Source organism: Mytilus trossulus, chromosome 2 (assembly GCF_036588685.1).
Source record: "Mytilus trossulus isolate FHL-02 chromosome 2, PNRI_Mtr1.1.1.hap1, whole genome shotgun sequence".
Taxonomy (NCBI): domain Eukaryota; kingdom Metazoa; phylum Mollusca; class Bivalvia; order Mytilida; family Mytilidae; genus Mytilus; species Mytilus trossulus.
In genome coordinates this window covers 29,147,546-29,166,671 of record NC_086374.1, presented here as the reverse complement: position 1 = coordinate 29,166,671, position 19,126 = coordinate 29,147,546, and the positions used below count along the sequence as shown (strand labels likewise).

Sequence of the window (19,126 nt, the reverse complement as noted above, 5' to 3'; positions counted from 1 at the left end):
ACTCTCTGTATTCTGTCAGGGACTTTCCATTGAAGGATCCAGGGGGGGGTGAGGTTCCGGGGGTCAGAACCCCCTTTTTTTGGACGATCAATTCATTTGAATGGGAGCATTAAGTTGGACACCCTTCCCCTTTACCCTAGGTTGGGACCCCCACTTTTTAAAATGGCTGGATCCGCCCCTGCTTTCTATGCATATATATTAATAAGTGAAACATGCTCAATTCCATCCAAAACTTCCTCGACCAAAAACTTAAACCTGAAGCGGGACAGACGGACGGACGGACGACCGAACGAACGAACGACCGCACGGATGCACTGACTAGAAAACATAATGCCCCTAAATCGGGCATACAAATTTATGGTTGAAACGGAAAATAGTGATTTGGCAAAAATGAAAGTAAGGTAGAGATTAGAGGGAGAGAGGACCTTTTTCGGGGCGTCGAGATCGTGTGTTTTTAAGCTCGGGATTTTGGGATTGATCCTTACGGAATCCGAGAATATATTTTTCGATTTCGGATTTCGGGATATGAATTTCTTTAAATTCTTCCTTTCGGGATATGAATTTCTTTAAATTCTTACTTTCGGGATATGAATTTCTTTAAATTCTGCATTTCGGGATTTTATAATTTTAAGCCTGGGATTTCGGGATCAGGACCCCGCCGACCACCCCTCAAATTAGCCTAAGTCGGTCTTAGTCATTTATACATGATTCATATCCTACCATTGGTATGTTAATAAGGCTCTCAAAAGAAAAGGCACTGATGGATTGTCCTAGAAGCATATTTTATTAGACTAATAATGGTCTATATGATAAGCAGTTACATTTATTTCATGTTTGAAACGGTGCAAATTTTTAATTTGATTTGACTTTTACCAAAAAGGCATTGTAGCAAAGGAGAAGAATAATTGTGGTCTGAGGCCAGAAACACGAAAATAATTGAATTTAACAGAAAGGAAACAAATATCGGACTTTATAAAAGGGAGAGGGCTTTTGATACCTTTTATGCAATTTTCCACACATAAAATCTTTTACAAAAAATCATCCTACAACAGTTCAAAAGCTGTATATGCCCGCGATTTCGGGGGGGGGGGGGGGGGGGGGGGGGGGGGGTTCTAGTAGGAATATAATCTAAGAAAGGAGATTTCATCGATTCTTGTGATTATAAAAGCCTTGGCTTGTGGCTATCTATCTTTGTTATAGTTTTTTGTCATGTGACTATGGACTTTCCGAATAAATTTTCCTCTAAGTTTAGTATTTTTGTGATTTTACTTCATTCTTTGGACTAAAGGCTTGGCCTATCAACTATCTTCTTTTCCTTTTACGCTTACGAGCTTGTTATCCATTCTGTTTAAAATATACCATGTAGGCTTGTGATTGTCTTCCATTCTGTTGAATATAGACATACATGAAGTCTTGTGTTTGTCTTCCATTCTGTTGAATATAGACATACTTGAAGTCTTGTGATTGTCTTCCATTCTGTTGAATATAGACATACACGTAGGCCTGTGATTGTCTTCCATTCTGTTGAATATAGACATACATGAAGTCTTGTGATTGTCTTCCATTCTGTTGAATAAGGACATACACGTAGGCTTGTGATTGTCTTCCATTCTGTTGAATATAGACATACATGAAGTCTTGTGATTGTCTTCCATTCTGTTGAATATAGACATACATGAAGTCTTGTGATTGTCTTCCATTCTGTTGAATATAGACATACATGAAGTCTTGTGATTGTCTTCCATTCTGTTGAATATAGACATACATTAAGTCTTGTGATTGTCTTCCATTCTGTTGAATATAGACATACATGTAGGCTTGTGATTGTCTTCCATTCTGTTGAATATAGACATACATGAAGTCTTGTGATTGTCTTCCATTCTGTTGAATATAGACATACATGAAGTCTTGTGATTGTCTTCCATTCTGTTGAATATAGACATACATGAAGTCTTGTGATTGTCTTCCATTCTGTTGAATATAGACATACATGAAGTCTTGTGATTGTCTTCCATTCTGTTGAAAATAGACATACATGAAGTCTTGTGATTGTCTTCCATTCTGTTGAATATAGACATACATGTAGGCTTGTAATTGTCTTCCATTCTGTTGAATATAGACATACATGTAGGCTTGTGATTGTCTTCCATTCTGTTGAATATAGACATACATGTAGGCTTGTGATTGTCTTCCATTCTGTTGAATATAGACATACATGTAGGCTTGTGATTGTCTTCCATTCTGTTGAATATAGACATACATGTAGGCTTGTGATTGTCTTCCATTCTGTTGAATGAGGACATACACGTAGGCTTGTGATTGTCTTCCATTCTGTTGAATGAGGACATACACGTAGGCTTGTGATTGGCTTCCATTCTGTTGAATATAGACATACATGAAGGCTTGTGATTGTCTTCTATTCTGTTGAATATAGACATACATGTAGGCTTGTGATTGTCTTCCATTCTGTTAAATATAGACATACATGTAGGCTTGTGATTGTCTTCCATTCTGTTGAATATAGACATACATGAAGTCTTGTGATTGTCTTCCATTCTGTTGAATATAAACATACATGTAGGCTTGTGATTGTCTTCCATTCTGTTGAATATAGACATACATGTAGGCTAGTCATTGTCTTCCATTCTGTTGAATATAGACATACATGTAGGCTTGTCATTGTCTTCCATTCTGTTGAATGAGGACATACACGTAGGCTTGTGATTGTCTTCCATTCTGTTGAATATAGACATACATGTAGGCTTGTGATTATCTTCCATTCTGTTGAATATAGACATACATGTAGGCTTGTCATTGTCTTCCATTCTGTTGAATATAGACATACATGTAGGCTTGTGATTGTCTTCCATTCTGTTGAATGAGGACATACACGTAGGCTTGTGATTGTCTTCCATTCTGTTGAATATAGACATACATGTAGGCTTGTGATTGTCTTCCATTCTGTTGAATGAGGACATACACGTAGGCTTGTGATTGTCTTCCATTCTGTTGAATATAGACATACATGTAGGCTTGTGATTGTCTTCCATTCTGTTGAATATAGACATACATGGAGGCTTGTGATTGTCTTCCATTCTGTTGAATATAGACATACACGTAGGCTTGTGAGTGTCTTCCATTCTGTTGAATATAGACATACATGAAGTCTTGTGATTGTCTTCCATTCTGTTGAATATAGACATACATGTAGGCTAGTCATTGTCTTCCATTCTGTTGAATATAGACATACATGTAGGCTTGTCATTGTCTTCCATTCTGTTGAATGAGGACATACACGTAGGCTTGTGATTGTCTTCCATTCTGTTGAATATAGACATACATGTAGGCTTGTGATTGTCTTCCATTCTGTTGAATATAGACATACATGTAGGCTTGTGATTATCTTCCATTCTGTTGAATGAGGACATACACGTAGGCTTGTGATTGTCTTCCATTCTGTTGAATATAGACATACATGTAGGCTTGTGATTATCTTCCATTCTGTTGAATGAGGACATACACGTAGGCTTGTGATTGTCTTCCATTCTGTTGAATATAGACATACATGTAGGCTTGTGATTGTCTTCCATTCTGTTGAATATAGACATACATGTAGGCTTGTCATTGTCTTCCATTCTGTTGAATATAGACATACATGTAGGCTTGTGATTGTCTTCCATTCTGTTGAATGAGGACATACACGTAGGCTTGTGATTGTCTTCCATTCTGTTGAATATAGACATACATGTAGGCTTGTGATTATCTTCCATTCTGTTGAATGAGGACATACACGTAGGCTTGTGATTGTCTTCCATTCTGTTGAATATAGACATACATGTAGGCTTGTGATTGTCTTCCATTCTGTTGAAAATAGACATACATGAAGTCTTGTGATTGTCTTCCATTCTGTTGAATATAGACATACATGTAGGCTTGTGATTGTCTTACATTCTGTTGAATATAGACATACATGTAGGCTTGTGATTGTCTTCCATTCTGTTGAATATAGACATACACGTAGGCTTGTGATTGTCTTCCATTTTGTTGAATATAGACATACATGTAGGCTTGTGATTGTCTTTCATTCTGTTGAATATAGACATACATGTAGGCTTGTGATTGTCTTCCATTCTGTTGAATATAGACATACATGTAGGCTTGTGATTGTCTTCCATTTTGTTGAATATAGACATACATGTAGGCTTGTGATTGTCTTTCAATCTGTGGAATATAGACATACACGTAGGCTTGTGATTGTCTTCCATTCTGTTGAATATAGACATACATGTGGGCTTGTGATTGTCTTCCATTTTGTTGAATATAGACATACATGTAGGCTTGTGATTGTCTTTCATTCTGTTGAATATAGACATACACGTAGGCTTGTGATTGTCTTCCATTTTGTTGAATATAGACAAACACGTAGGCTTGTGATTGTCTTCCATTCCGTTGAATAAGGACATACATGTAGGCTTGTGATTGTCTTCAATTCTGTTGAATATAGACATACATGAAGTCTTGTGATTGTCTTCCATTCTGTTGAATATAGACATACATGTAGGCTTGTGATTGTCTTCCATTCTGTTGAATATAGACATACATGTAAGCTTGTGATTGTCTTACATTCTGTTGAATATAGACATACATGTAGGCTTGTGATTGTCTTCCATTCTGTTGAATATAGACATACATGTAGGCTTGTCATTGTCTTCCATTCTGTTGAATATAGACATACATGTAGGCTTGTGATTGTCTTCCATTCTGTTGAATGAGGACATACACGTAGGCTTGTGATTGTCTTCCATTCTGTTGAATATAGACATACATGTAGGCTTGTGATTATCTTCCATTCTGTTGAATGAGGACATACACGTAGGCTAGTGATTGTCTTCCATTCTGTTGAATATAGACATACATGTAGGCTTGTGATTGTCTTCCATTCTGTTGAATATAGACATACATGAACTTCCATTCTGTTGAATATAGACATACATGTAGGCTTGTGATTGCCTTCCATTCTGTTGAATATAGACATACATGTAGGCTTGTGATTGTCTTACATTCTGTTGAATATAGACATACATGTAGGCTTGTGATTGTCTTCCATTCTGTTGAATATAGACATACACGTAGGCTTGTGATTGTCTTCCATTTTGTTGAATATAGACATACATGTAGGCTTGTGATTGTCTTTCATTCTGTTGAATATAGACATACATGTAGGCTTGTGATTGTCTTCCATTCTGTTGAATATAGACATACATGTAGGCTTGTGATTGTCTTCCCTTTTGTTGAATATAGACATACATGTAGGCTTGTGATTGTCTTTCAATCTGTGGAATATAGACATACACGTAGGCTTGTGATTGTCTTCCATTCTGTTGAATATAGACATACATGTGGGCTTGTGATTGTCTTCCATTTTGTTGAATATAGACATACATGTAGGCTTGTGATTGTCTTTCATTCTGTTGAATATAGACATACACGTAGGCTTGTGATTGTCTTCCATTCTGTTGAATATAGACAAACACGTAGGCTTGTGATTGTCTTCCATTCCGTTGAATAAGGACATACATGTAGGCTTGTGATTGTCTTCAATTCTGTTGAATATAGACATACATGAAGTCTTGTGATTGTCTTCCATTCTGTTGAATATAGACATACATGTAGGCTTTTGATTGTCTTCCATTCTGTTGAATGAGGACATACACGTAGGCTTGTGATTGTCTTCCATTCTGTTGAATATAGACATACATGTAGGCTTGTGATTATCTTCCATTCTGTTGAATGAGGACATACACGTAGGCTTGTGATTGTCTTCCATTCTGTTGAATATAGACATACATGTAGGCTTGTGATTGTCTTCCATTCTGTTGAATATAGACATACATGAAGTCTTGTGATTGTCTTCCATTCTGTTGAATATAGACATACATGTAGGCTTGTGATTGCCTTCCATTCTGTTGAATATAGACATACATGTAGGCTTGTGATTGTCTTCCATTTTGTTGAATATAGACATACATGTAGGCTTGTGATTGTCTTTCATTCTGTTGAATATAGACATACATGTAGGCTTGTGATTGTCTTCCATTCTGTTGAATATAGACATACATGTAGGCTTGTGATTGTCTTCCATTTTGTTGAATATAGACATACATGTAGGCTTGTGATTGTCTTTCAATCTGTGGAATATAGACATACACGTAGGCTTGTGATTGTCTTCCATTCTGTTGAATATAGACATACATGTGGGCTTGTCATTGTCTTCCATTTTGTTGAATATAGACATACATGTAGGCTTGTGATTGTCTTTCATTCTGTTGAATATAGACATACACGTAGGCTTGTGATTGTCTTCCATTCTGTTGAATATAGACAAACACGTAGGCTTGTGATTGTCTTCCATTCCGTTGAATAAGGACATACATGTAGGCTTGTGATTGTCTTCAATTCTGTTGAATATAGACATACATGAAGTCTTGTGATTGTCTTCCATTCTGTTGAATATAGACATACATGTAGGCTTGTGATTGTCTTCCATTCTGTTGAATATAGACATACATGTAAGCTTGTGATTGTCTTACATTCTGTTGAATATAGACATACATGTAGGCTTGTGATTGTCTTCCATTCTGTTGAATATAGACATACACGTAGGCTTGTGATTGTCTTCCATTTTGTTGAATATAGACATACATGTAGGCTTGTGATTGTCTTTCATTCTGTTGAATATAGACATACATGTAGGCTTGTGATTGTCTTCCATTCTGTTGAATATAGACATACATGTAGGCTGGTGATTGTCTTCCATTTTGTTGAATATAGACATACATGTAGGCTTGTGATTGTCTTTCAATCTGTGGAATATAGACATACACGTAGGCTTGTGATTGTCTTCCATTCTGTTGAATATAGACATACATGTAGGCTTGTCATTGTCTTCCATTTTGTTGAATTTAGACATACATGTAGGCTTGTGATTGTCTTTCATTCTGTTGAATATAGACATACACGTAGGCTTGTGATTGTCTTCCATTCTGTTGAATATAGACATACATGTAGGCTTGTGATTGTCTTCCATTCCGTTGAATAAGGACATACATGTAGGCTTGTGATTGTCTTCAATTCTGTTGAATATAGACATACATGAAGTCTTGTGATTGTCTTCCATTCTGTTGAATATAGACATACATGTAGGCTTGTGATTGTCTTCCATTCTGTTGAATATAGACATACACGTAGGCATGTGATTGTCTTCCATTCCGTTGAATAAGGACATACATGTAGGCTTGTGATTGTCTTCAATTCTGTTGAATATAGACATACATGAAGTCTTGTGATTGTCTTCCATTCTGTTGAATATAGACATTCATGTAGGCTTGTGATTGTCTTCCATTCTGTTGAATATAGACATACATGTAGGCTTGTCATTGTCTTCCATTTTGTTGAATATAGACATACACGTAGGCTTGTGATTGTCTTCCATTCTGTTGAATATAGACATACATGAAGTCTTGTGATTGTCTTCCATTCTGTTGAATATAGACATACATGTAGGCTTGTGATTGTCTTCCATTCTGTTGAATATAGACATACATGAAGTCTTGTGTTTGTCTTCCATTCTGTTGAATATAGACATACTTGAAGTCTTGTGATTGTCTTCAATTCTGTTGAATATAGACATACACGTAGGCCTGTGATTGTCTTCCATTCTGTTGAATATAGACATACATGAAGTCTTGTCATTGTCTTCCATTCTGTTGAATAAGGACATACACGTAGGCTTGTGATTGTCTTCCATTCTGTTGTATATAGACATACATGAAGTCTTGTGATTGTCTTCCATTCTGTTGAATATAGACATACATGAAGTCTTGTGATTGTCTTCCATTCTGTTGAATATAGACATACATGAAGTCTTGTGATTGTCTTCCATTCTGTTGAATATAGACATACATTAAGTCTTGTGATTGTCTTCCATTCTGTTGAATATAGACATACATGTAGGCTTGTGATTGTCTTCCATTCTGTTGAATATAGACATACATGAAGTCTTGTGATTGTCTTCCATTCTGTTGAATATAGACATACATGAAGTCTTGTGATTGTCTTCCATTCTGTTGAATATAGACATACATGAAGTCTTGTGATTGTCTTCCATTCTGTTGAATATAGACATACATGAAGTCTTGTGATTGTCTTCCATTCTGTTGAAAATAGACATACATGAAATCTTGTGATTGTCTTCCATTCTGTTGAATATAGACATACATGTAGGCTTGTAATTGTCTTCCATTCTGTTGAATATAGACATACATGTAGGCTTGTGATTGTCTTCCATTCTGTTGAATATAGACATACATGTAGGCTTGTGATTGTCTTCCATTCTGTTGAATATAGACATACATGTAGGCTTGTGATTGTCTTCCATTCTGTTGAATATAGACATACATGTAGGCTTGTGATTGTCTTCCATTCTGTTGAATGAGGACATACACGTAGGCTTGTGATTGTCTTCCATTCTGTTGAATGAGGACATACACGTAGGCTTGTGATTGGCTTCCATTCTGTTGAATATAGACATACATGAAGGCTTGTGATTGTCTTCTATTCTGTTGAATATAGACATACATGTAGGCTTGTGATTGTCTTCCATTCTGTTAAATATAGACATACATGTAGGCTTGTGATTGTCTTCCATTCTGTTGAATATAGACATACATGAAGTCTTGTGATTGTCTTCCATTCTGTTGAATATAAACATACATGTAGGCTTGTGATTGTCTTCCATTCTGTTGAATATAGACATACATGTAGGCTAGTCATTGTCTTCCATTCTGTTGAATATAGACATACATGTAGGCTTGTCATTGTCTTCCATTCTGTTGAATGAGGACATACACGTAGGCTTGTGATTGTCTTCCATTCTGTTGAATATAGACATACATGTAGGCTTGTGATTATCTTCCATTCTGTTGAATATAGACATACATGTAGGCTTGTCATTGTCTTCCATTCTGTTGAATATAGACATACATGTAGGCTTGTGATTGTCTTCCATTCTGTTGAATGAGGACATACACGTAGGCTTGTGATTGTCTTCCATTCTGTTGAATATAGACATACATGTAGGCTTGTGATTGTCTTCCATTCTGTTGAATGAGGACATACACGTAGGCTTGTGATTGTCTTCCATTCTGTTGAATATAGACATACATGTAGGCTTGTGATTGTCTTCCATTCTGTTGAATATAGACATACATGGAGGCTTGTGATTGTCTTCCATTCTGTTGAATATAGACATACACGTAGGCTTGTGAGTGTCTTCCATTCTGTTGAATATAGACATACATGAAGTCTTGTGATTGTCTTCCATTCTGTTGAATATAGACATACATGTAGGCTAGTCATTGTCTTCCATTCTGTTGAATATAGACATACATGTAGGCTTGTCATTGTCTTCCATTCTGTTGAATGAGGACATACACGTAGGCTTGTGATTGTCTTCCATTCTGTTGAATATAGACATACATGTAGGCTTGTGATTGTCTTCCATTCTGTTGAATATAGACATACATGTAGGCTTGTGATTATCTTCCATTCTGTTGAATGAGGACATACACGTAGGCTTGTGATTGTCTTCCATTCTGTTGAATATAGACATACATGTAGGCTTGTGATTATCTTCCATTCTGTTGAATGAGGACATACACGTAGGCTTGTGATTGTCTTCCATTCTGTTGAATATAGACATACATGTAGGCTTGTGATTGTCTTCCATTCTGTTGAATATAGACATACATGTAGGCTTGTCATTGTCTTCCATTCTGTTGAATATAGACATACATGTAGGCTTGTGATTGTCTTCCATTCTGTTGAATGAGGACATACACGTAGGCTTGTGATTGTCTTCCATTCTGTTGAATATAGACATACATGTAGGCTTGTGATTATCTTCCATTCTGTTGAATGAGGACATACACGTAGGCTTGTGATTGTCTTCCATTCTGTTGAATATAGACATACATGTAGGCTTGTGATTGTCTTCCATTCTGTTGAATATAGACATACATGAAGTCTTGTGATTGTCTTCCATTCTGTTGAATATAGACATACATGTAGGCTTGTGATTGTCTTACATTCTGTTGAATATAGACATACATGTAGGCTTGTGATTGTCTTCCATTCTGTTGAATATAGACATACACGTAGGCTTGTGATTGTCTTCCATTTTGTTGAATATAGACATACATGTAGGCTTGTGATTGTCTTTCATTCTGTTGAATATAGACATACATGTAGGCTTGTGATTGTCTTCCATTCTGTTGAATATAGACATACATGTAGGCTTGTGATTGTCTTCCATTCTGTTGAATATAGACATACATGTAGGCTTGTGATTGTCTTTCAATCTGTGGAATATAGACATACACGTAGGCTTGTGATTGTCTTCCATTCTGTTGAATATAGACATACATGTGGGCTTGTGATTGTCTTCCATTTTGTTGAATATAGACATACATGTAGGCTTGTGATTGTCTTTCATTCTGTTGAATATAGACATACACGTAGGCTTGTGATTGTCTTCCATTCTGTTGAATATAGACAAACACGTAGGCTTGTGATTGTCTTCCATTCCGTTGAATAAGGACATACATGTAGGCTTGTGATTGTCTTCAATTCTGTTGAATATAGACATACATGAAGTCTTGTGATTGTCTTCCATTCTGTTGAATATAGACATACATGTAGGCTTGTGATTGTCTTCCATTCTGTTGAATATAGACATACATGTAAGCTTGTGATTGTCTTACATTCTGTTGAATATAGACATACATGTAGGCTTGTGATTGTCTTCCATTCTGTTGAATATAGACATACATGTAGGCTTGTCATTGTCTTCCATTCTGTTGAATATAGACATACATGTAGGCTTGTGATTGTCTTCCATTCTGTTGAATGAGGACATACACGTAGGCTTGTGATTGTCTTCCATTCTGTTGAATATAGACATACATGTAGGCTTGTGATTATATTCCATTCTGTTGAATGAGGACATACACGTAGGCTAGTGATTGTCTTCCATTCTGTTGAATATAGACATACATGTAGGCTTGTGATTGTCTTCCATTCTGTTGAATATAGACATACATGAACTTCCATTCTGTTGAATATAGACATACATGTAGGCTTGTGATTGCCTTCCATTCTGTTGAATATAGACATACATGTAGGCTTGTGATTGTCTTACATTCTGTTGAATATAGACATACATGTAGGCTTGTGATTGTCTTCCATTCTGTTGAATATAGACATACACGTAGGCTTGTGATTGTCTTCCATTTTGTTGAATATAGACATACATGTAGGCTTGTGATTGTCTTTCATTCTGTTGAATATAGACATACATGTAGGCTTGTGATTGTCTTCCATTCTGTTGAATATAGACATACATGTAGGCTTGTGATTGTCTTCCCTTTTGTTGAATATAGACATACATGTAGGCTTGTGATTGTCTTTCAATCTGTGGAATATAGACATACACGTAGGCTTGTGATTGTCTTCCATTCTGTTGAATATAGACATACATGTGGGCTTGTGATTGTCTTCCATTTTGTTGAATATAGACATACATGTAGGCTTGTGATTGTCTTTCATTCTGTTGAATATAGACATACACGTAGGCTTGTGATTGTCTTCCATTCTGTTGAATATAGACAAACACGTAGGCTTGTGATTGTCTTCCATTCCGTTGAATAAGGACATACATGTAGGCTTGTGATTGTCTTCAATTCTGTTGAATATAGACATACATGAAGTCTTGTGATTGTCTTCCATTCTGTTGAATATAGACATACATGTAGGCTTTTGATTGTCTTCCATTCTGTTGAATGAGGACATACACGTAGGCTTGTGATTGTCTTCCATTCTGTTGAATATAGACATACATGTAGGCTTGTGATTATCTTCCATTCTGTTGAATGAGGACATACACGTAGGCTTGTGATTGTCTTCCATTCTGTTGAATATAGACATACATGTAGGCTTGTGATTGTCTTCCATTCTGTTGAATATAGACATACATGAAGTCTTGTGATTGTCTTCCATTCTGTTGATTATAGACATACATGTAGGCTTGTGATTGCCTTCCATTCTGTTGAATATAGACATACATGTAGGCTTGTGATTGTCTTCCATTTTGTTGAATATAGACATACATGTAGGCTTGTGATTGTCTTTCATTCTGTTGAATATAGACATACATGTAGGCTTGTGATTGTCTTCCATTCTGTTGAATATAGACATACATGTAGGCTTGTGATTGTCTTCCATTTTGTTGAATATAGACATACATGTAGGCTTGTGATTGTCTTTCAATCTGTGGAATATAGACATACACGTAGGCTTGTGATTGTCTTCCATTCTGTTGAATATAGACATACATGTGGGCTTGTCATTGTCTTCCATTTTGTTGAATATAGACATACATGTAGGCTTGTGATTGTCTTTCATTCTGTTGAATATAGACATACACGTAGGCTTGTGATTGTCTTCCATTCTGTTGAATATAGACAAACACGTAGGCTTGTGATTGTCTTCCATTCCGTTGAATAAGGACATACATGTAGGCTTGTGATTGTCTTCAATTCTGTTGAATATAGACATACATGAAGTCTTGTGATTGTCTTCCATTCTGTTGAATATAGACATACATGTAGGCTTGTGATTGTCTTCCATTCTGTTGAATATAGACATACATGTAAGCTTGTGATTGTCTTACATTCTGTTGAATATAGACATACATGTAGGCTTGTGATTGTCTTCCATTCTGTTGAATATAGACATACACGTAGGCTTGTGATTGTCTTCCATTTTGTTGAATATAGACATACATGTAGGCTTGTGATTGTCTTTCATTCTGTTGAATATAGACATACATGTAGGCTTGTGATTGTCTTCCATTCTGTTGAATATAGACATACATGTAGGCTGGTGATTGTCTTCCATTTTGTTGAATATAGACATACATGTAGGCTTGTGATTGTCTTTCAATCTGTGGAATATAGACATACACGTAGGCTTGTGATTGTCTTCCATTCTGTTGAATATAGACATACATGTAGGCTTGTCATTGTCTTCCATTTTGTTGAATTTAGACATACATGTAGGCTTGTGATTGTCTTTCATTCTGTTGAATATAGACATACACGTAGGCTTGTGATTGTCATCCATTCTGTTGAATATAGACATACATGTAGGCTTGTGATTGTCTTCCATTCCGTTGAATAAGGACATACATGTAGGCTTGTGATTGTCTTCAATTCTGTTGAATATAGACATACATGAAGTCTTGTGATTGTCTTCCATTCTGTTGAATATAGACATACATGTAGGCTTGTGATTGTCTTCCATTCTGTTGAATATAGACATACACGTAGGCATGTGATTGTCTTCCATTCCGTTGAATAAGGACATACATGTAGGCTTGTGATTGTCTTCAATTCTGTTGAATATAGACATACATGAAGTCTTGTGATTGTCTTCCATTCTGTTGAATATAGACATTCATGTAGGCTTGTGATTGTCTTCCATTCTGTTGAATATAGACATACATGTAGGCTTGTCATTGTCTTCCATTTTGTTGAATATAGACATACACGTAGGCTTGTGATTGTCTTCCATTCTGTTGAATATAGACATACATGAAGTCTTGTGATTGTCTTCCATTCTGTTGAATATAGACATACATGTAGGCTTGTGATTGTCTTCCATTCTGTTAAATATAAACATACATGTAGGCTTGTGATTGTCTTCCATTCTGTTGAATATAGACATACATGAAGTCTTGTGATTGTCTTCCATTCTGTTGAATATAGACATACATGTAGGCTTGTGATTGTCTTCCATTCTGTTAAATATAAACATACATGTAGGCTTGTCATTGTCTTCCATTCTGTTGAATATAGACATACATGTAGGCTTGTGATTGTCTTACATTCTGTTGAATATAGACATACATGTAGGCTTGTGATTATCTTCCATTCTGTTGAATGAGGACATACACGTAGGCTTGTGATTGTCTTTCATTCTGTTGAATATAGACATACACGTAGGCTTGTGATTGTCTTCCAATCTGTTGAATATAGACATACATGTAGGCTTGTGATTGTCTTCCATTCCGTTGAATAAGGACATACATGTAGGCTTGTGATTGTCTTCAATTCTGTTGAATATAGACATACATGAAGTCTTGTGATTGTCTTCCATTCTGTTAAATATAGACATACATGTAGGCTTGTGATTGTCTTCCATTCTGTTAAATATAAACATACATGTAGGCTTGTCATTGTCTTCCATTCTGTTGAATATAGACATACATGTAGGCTTGTGATTGTCTTCCATTCTGTTGAATATAGACATACATGTAGGCTTGTGATTATCTTCCATTCTGTTGAATGAGGACATACACGTAGGCTTGTGATTGTCTTTCATTCTGTTGAATGAGGACATACACGTAGGCTTGTGATTGTCTTCCATTCTGTTGAATATAGACATACATGTAGGCTTGTCATTGTCTTCCATTCTGTTGAATATAGACATACATGTAGGCTTGTGATTGTCTTCCATTCTGTTGAATGAGGACATACACGTAGGCTTGTGATTGTCTTCCATTCTGTTGAATATAGACATACATGTAGGCTTGTGATTATCTTCCATTCTGTTGAATGAGGACATACACGTAGGCTTGTGATTGTCTTCCATTCTGTTGAATATAGACATACATGTAGGCTTGTGATTGTCTTCCATTCTGTTGAATGAGGACATACACGTAGGCTTGTGATTGTCTTTCATTCTGTTGAATATAGACATACACGTAGGCTTGTGATTGTCTTCCAATCTGTTGAATATAGACATACATGTAGGCTTGTGATTGTCTTCCATTCCGTTGAATAAGGACATACATGTAGGCTTGTGATTGTCTTCAATTCTGTTGAATATAGACATACATGAAGTCTTGTGATTGTCTTCCATTCTGTTGAATATAGACATACATGTAGGCTTGTGATTGTCTTCCATTCTGTTGAATATAGACATACATGTAGCCTTGTCATTGTCTTCCATTTTGTTGAATATAGACATACACGTAGGCTTGTGATTGTCTTCCATTCTGTTGAATATAGACATACATGAAGTCTTGTGATTGTCTTCCATTCTGTTGAATATAGACATACATGTAGGCTTGTGATTGTCTTCCATTCTGTTAAATATAAACATACATGTAGGCTTGTGATTGTCTTCCATTCTGTTGAATATAGACATACATGAAGTCTTGTGATTGTCTTCCATTCTGTTGAATATAGACATACATGTAGGCTTGTGATTGTCTTCCATTCTGTTAAATATAAACATACATGTAGGCTTGTCATTGTCTTCCATTCTGTTGAATATAGACATACATGTAGGCTTGTGATTGTCTTCCATTCTGTTGAATATAGACATACATGTAGGCTTGTGATTATCTTCCATTCTGTTGAATGAGGACATACACGTAGGCTTGTGATTGTCTTTCATTCTGTTGAATATAGACATACACGTAGGCTTGTGATTGTCTTCCAATCTGTTGAATATAGACATACATGTAGGCTTGTGATTGTCTTCCATTCCGTTGAATAAGGACATACATGTAGGCTTGTGATTGTCTCCAATTCTGTTGAATATAGACATACATGAAGTCTTGTGATTGTCTTCCATTCTGTTGAATATAGACATACATGTAGGCTTGTGATTGTCTTCCATTCTGTTGAATATAGACATACATGTAGGCATGTGATTGTCTTCCATTCCGTTGAATAAGGACATACATGTAGGCTTGTGATTGTCTTCAATTCTGTTGAATATAGACATACATGAAGTCTTGTGATTGTCTTCCATTCTGTTGAATATAGACATACATGTAGGCTTGTGATTGTCTTCCATTCTGTTGAATATCGACATACATGTAGGCTTGTCATTGTCTTCCATTTTGTTGAATATAGACATACACGTAGGCTTGTGATTGTCTTCCATTCTGTTGAATATAGACATACATGAAGTCTTGTGATTGTCTTCCATTCTGTTGAATATAGACATACATGTAGGCTTGTGATTGTCTTCCATTCAGTTAAATATAAACATACATGTAGGCTTGTCATTGTTTTCCATTCTGTTGAATATAGACATACATGTAGGCTTGTGATTGTCTTCCATTCTGTTGAATATAGACATACATGTAGGCTTGTGATTGTCTTCCATTCTGTTAAATATAAACATACATGTAGGCTTGTGATTGTCTTCCATTCTGTTGAATATAGACATACATGTAGGCTTGTGATTGTCTTCCATTCTCTTGAATATAGACATACATGTAGGCTTGTGATTGTCTTCCATTCTGTTGAATATAGACATACATGTAGGCTTGTGATTGTCTTCCATTCTGTTGAATATAGACATACACGTAGGCTTGTGATTGTCTTCCATTCTGTTGAATATAGACATACATGAAGTCTTGTGATTGTCTTCCATTCTGTTGAATATAGACATACATGTAGGCTTGTAATTGTCTTCCATTCTGTTAAATATAAACATACATGTAGGCTTGTCATTGTCTTCCATTCTGTTGAATATAGACATACATGTAGTCTTGTGATTGTCTTCCATTCTGTTGAATATAGACATACACCTAGGCTTGTGATTGTCTTCAATTCTGTTGAATATAGACATACATGAAGTCTTGTGATTGTCTTCCAATCTGTTGAATATAGACATACATGTAGGCTTGTGATTGTCTTCCATTCCGTTGAATAAGGACATACATGTAGGCTTGTGATTGTCTCCAATTCTGTTGAATATAGACATACATGAAGTCTTGTGATTGTCTTCCATTCTGTTGAATATAGACATACATGAAGTCTTGTGATTGTCTTCCATTCTGTTGAATATAGACATACATGTAGGCTTGTCATTGTCTTCCATTCTGTTGAATATAGACATACACGTAGGCTTGTGATTGTCTTCCATTCTGTTGAATATAGACATACATGTAGGCTTGTCATTGTCTTCCATTCTGTTGAATATAAACATACACGTAGGCTTGTGATTGTCTTCAATTCTGTTGAATATAGACATACATGAAGTCTTGTGATTGTCTTCCATTCTGTTGAATATAGACATACATGAAGTCTTGTGATTGTCTTCCATTCTGTTGAATATAGACATACATGTAGGCTTGTGATTGTCTTCCATTCTGTTAAATATAAACATACATGTAGGCTTGTCATTGTCTTCCATTCTGTTGAATATAGACATACATGTAGGCTTGTGATTGTCTTCCATTCTGTTGAATGAGGACATACACGTAGGCTTGTGATTGTCTTCCATTCTGTTAAATATAAACATACATGTAGGCTTGTGATTGTCTTCCATTCTGTTGAATGAGGACATACACGTAGGCTTGTGATTGTCTTCCATTCTGTTAAATATAAACATACATGTAGGCTTGTGATTGTCTTCCATTCTGTTGAATATAGACATACATGCAGTCTTGTGATTGTCTTCCATTCTGTTGAATATAGACATACATGTAGGCTTGTGATTGTCTTCCATTCTGTTAAATATAAACATACATGTAGGCTTGTTTTTGTCTTCCATTCTGTTGAATATAGACATACACGTAGGCTTGTGATTGTCTTCAATTCTGTTGAATATAGACATACATGAAGTCTTGTGATTGTCTTCCATTCTGTTGAATATAGACATACATGTAGGCTTGTGATTGTCTTCCATTCTGTTAAATATAAACATACATGTAGGCTTGTCATTGTCTTCCATTCTGTTGAATATAGACATACACGTAGGCTTGTGATTGTCTTCCATTCTGTTGAATATAGACATACATGTAGGCTTGTGATTGTCTTCCATTCTGTTGAATATAGACATAAATGTAGGCTTGTCATTGTCTTCCATTCTGTTGAATATAGACATACATGTAGGGTTGTGATTGTCTTCCATTTTGTTGAATATAGACATACATGTAGGCTTGTCATTGTCTTCCATTCTGTTGAATATAGACATACATGTAGGCTTGTCATTGTCTTCCATTCTGTTGAATATAGACATACATGTAGGCTTGTGATTGTCTTCCATTCTGTTGAATATAGACATACATGTAGGCTTGTGATTGTCTTCCATTCCTTTGAATATAGACATACATGTAGGCTTGTCATTGTCTTCCATTCTGTTGAATATAGACATACATGTAGGCTTGTGATTGTCTTCAATTCTGTTAAATATAAACATACACGTAGGCTTGTGATTGGCTTCCATTCTGTTGAATATAGACATACATGAAGTCTTGTGATTGTCTTCCATTCTGTTGAATATAGACATACACGTAGGCTTGTGATTGTCTTCCATTCTGTTGAATATAGACATACATGTAGGCTTGTGATTGTCTTCCATTCTGTTGAATATAAACATACATGTAGGCTTGTGATTGTCTTCCATTCTGTTAAATATAAACATACATGTAGGCTTGTGATTGTCTTCCATTCTGTTAAATATAAACATACATGTAGGCTTGTGATTGTCTTCCATTCTGTTGAATATAGACATACATGTAGGCTTGTCATTGTCTTCCATTTTGTTGAATATAGACATACATGTATGCTTGTTATTGTCTTTCATTCTGTTGAATATAGACATACATGTAGGCTTGTGATTGTCTTCCATTCTGTTGAATATAGACATACATGTAGGCTTGTGATTGTCTTCCATTCTGTTAAATATAAACATACATGTAGGCTTGTGATTGTCTACCATTCTGTTGAATATAGACATACACGTAGGCATGTGATTGTCTTCCATTCCGTTGAATAAGGACATACATGTAGGCTTGTGATTGTCTTCAATTCTGTTGAATATAGACATACATGAAGTCTTGTGATTGTCTTCCATTCTGTTGAATATAGACATACACGTAGGCTTGTGAGTGTCTTCCATTCTGTTGAATATAGACATACATGTAGGCTTGTGATTGTCTTCCATTCTGTTGAATATAAACATACACGTAGGCTTGTGATTG

General features: G+C 35.8%; 1 protein-coding gene across 3 annotated transcripts in view; it reads left to right on the top strand.

The window, feature by feature from the left end:
* LOC134706935 (probable methyltransferase-like protein 24) overlaps nucleotides 1-19,126 on the top strand; it is a 130,969-nt gene that overhangs the window by 60,828 nt on the left and 51,015 nt on the right. The window lies entirely within an intron of this gene.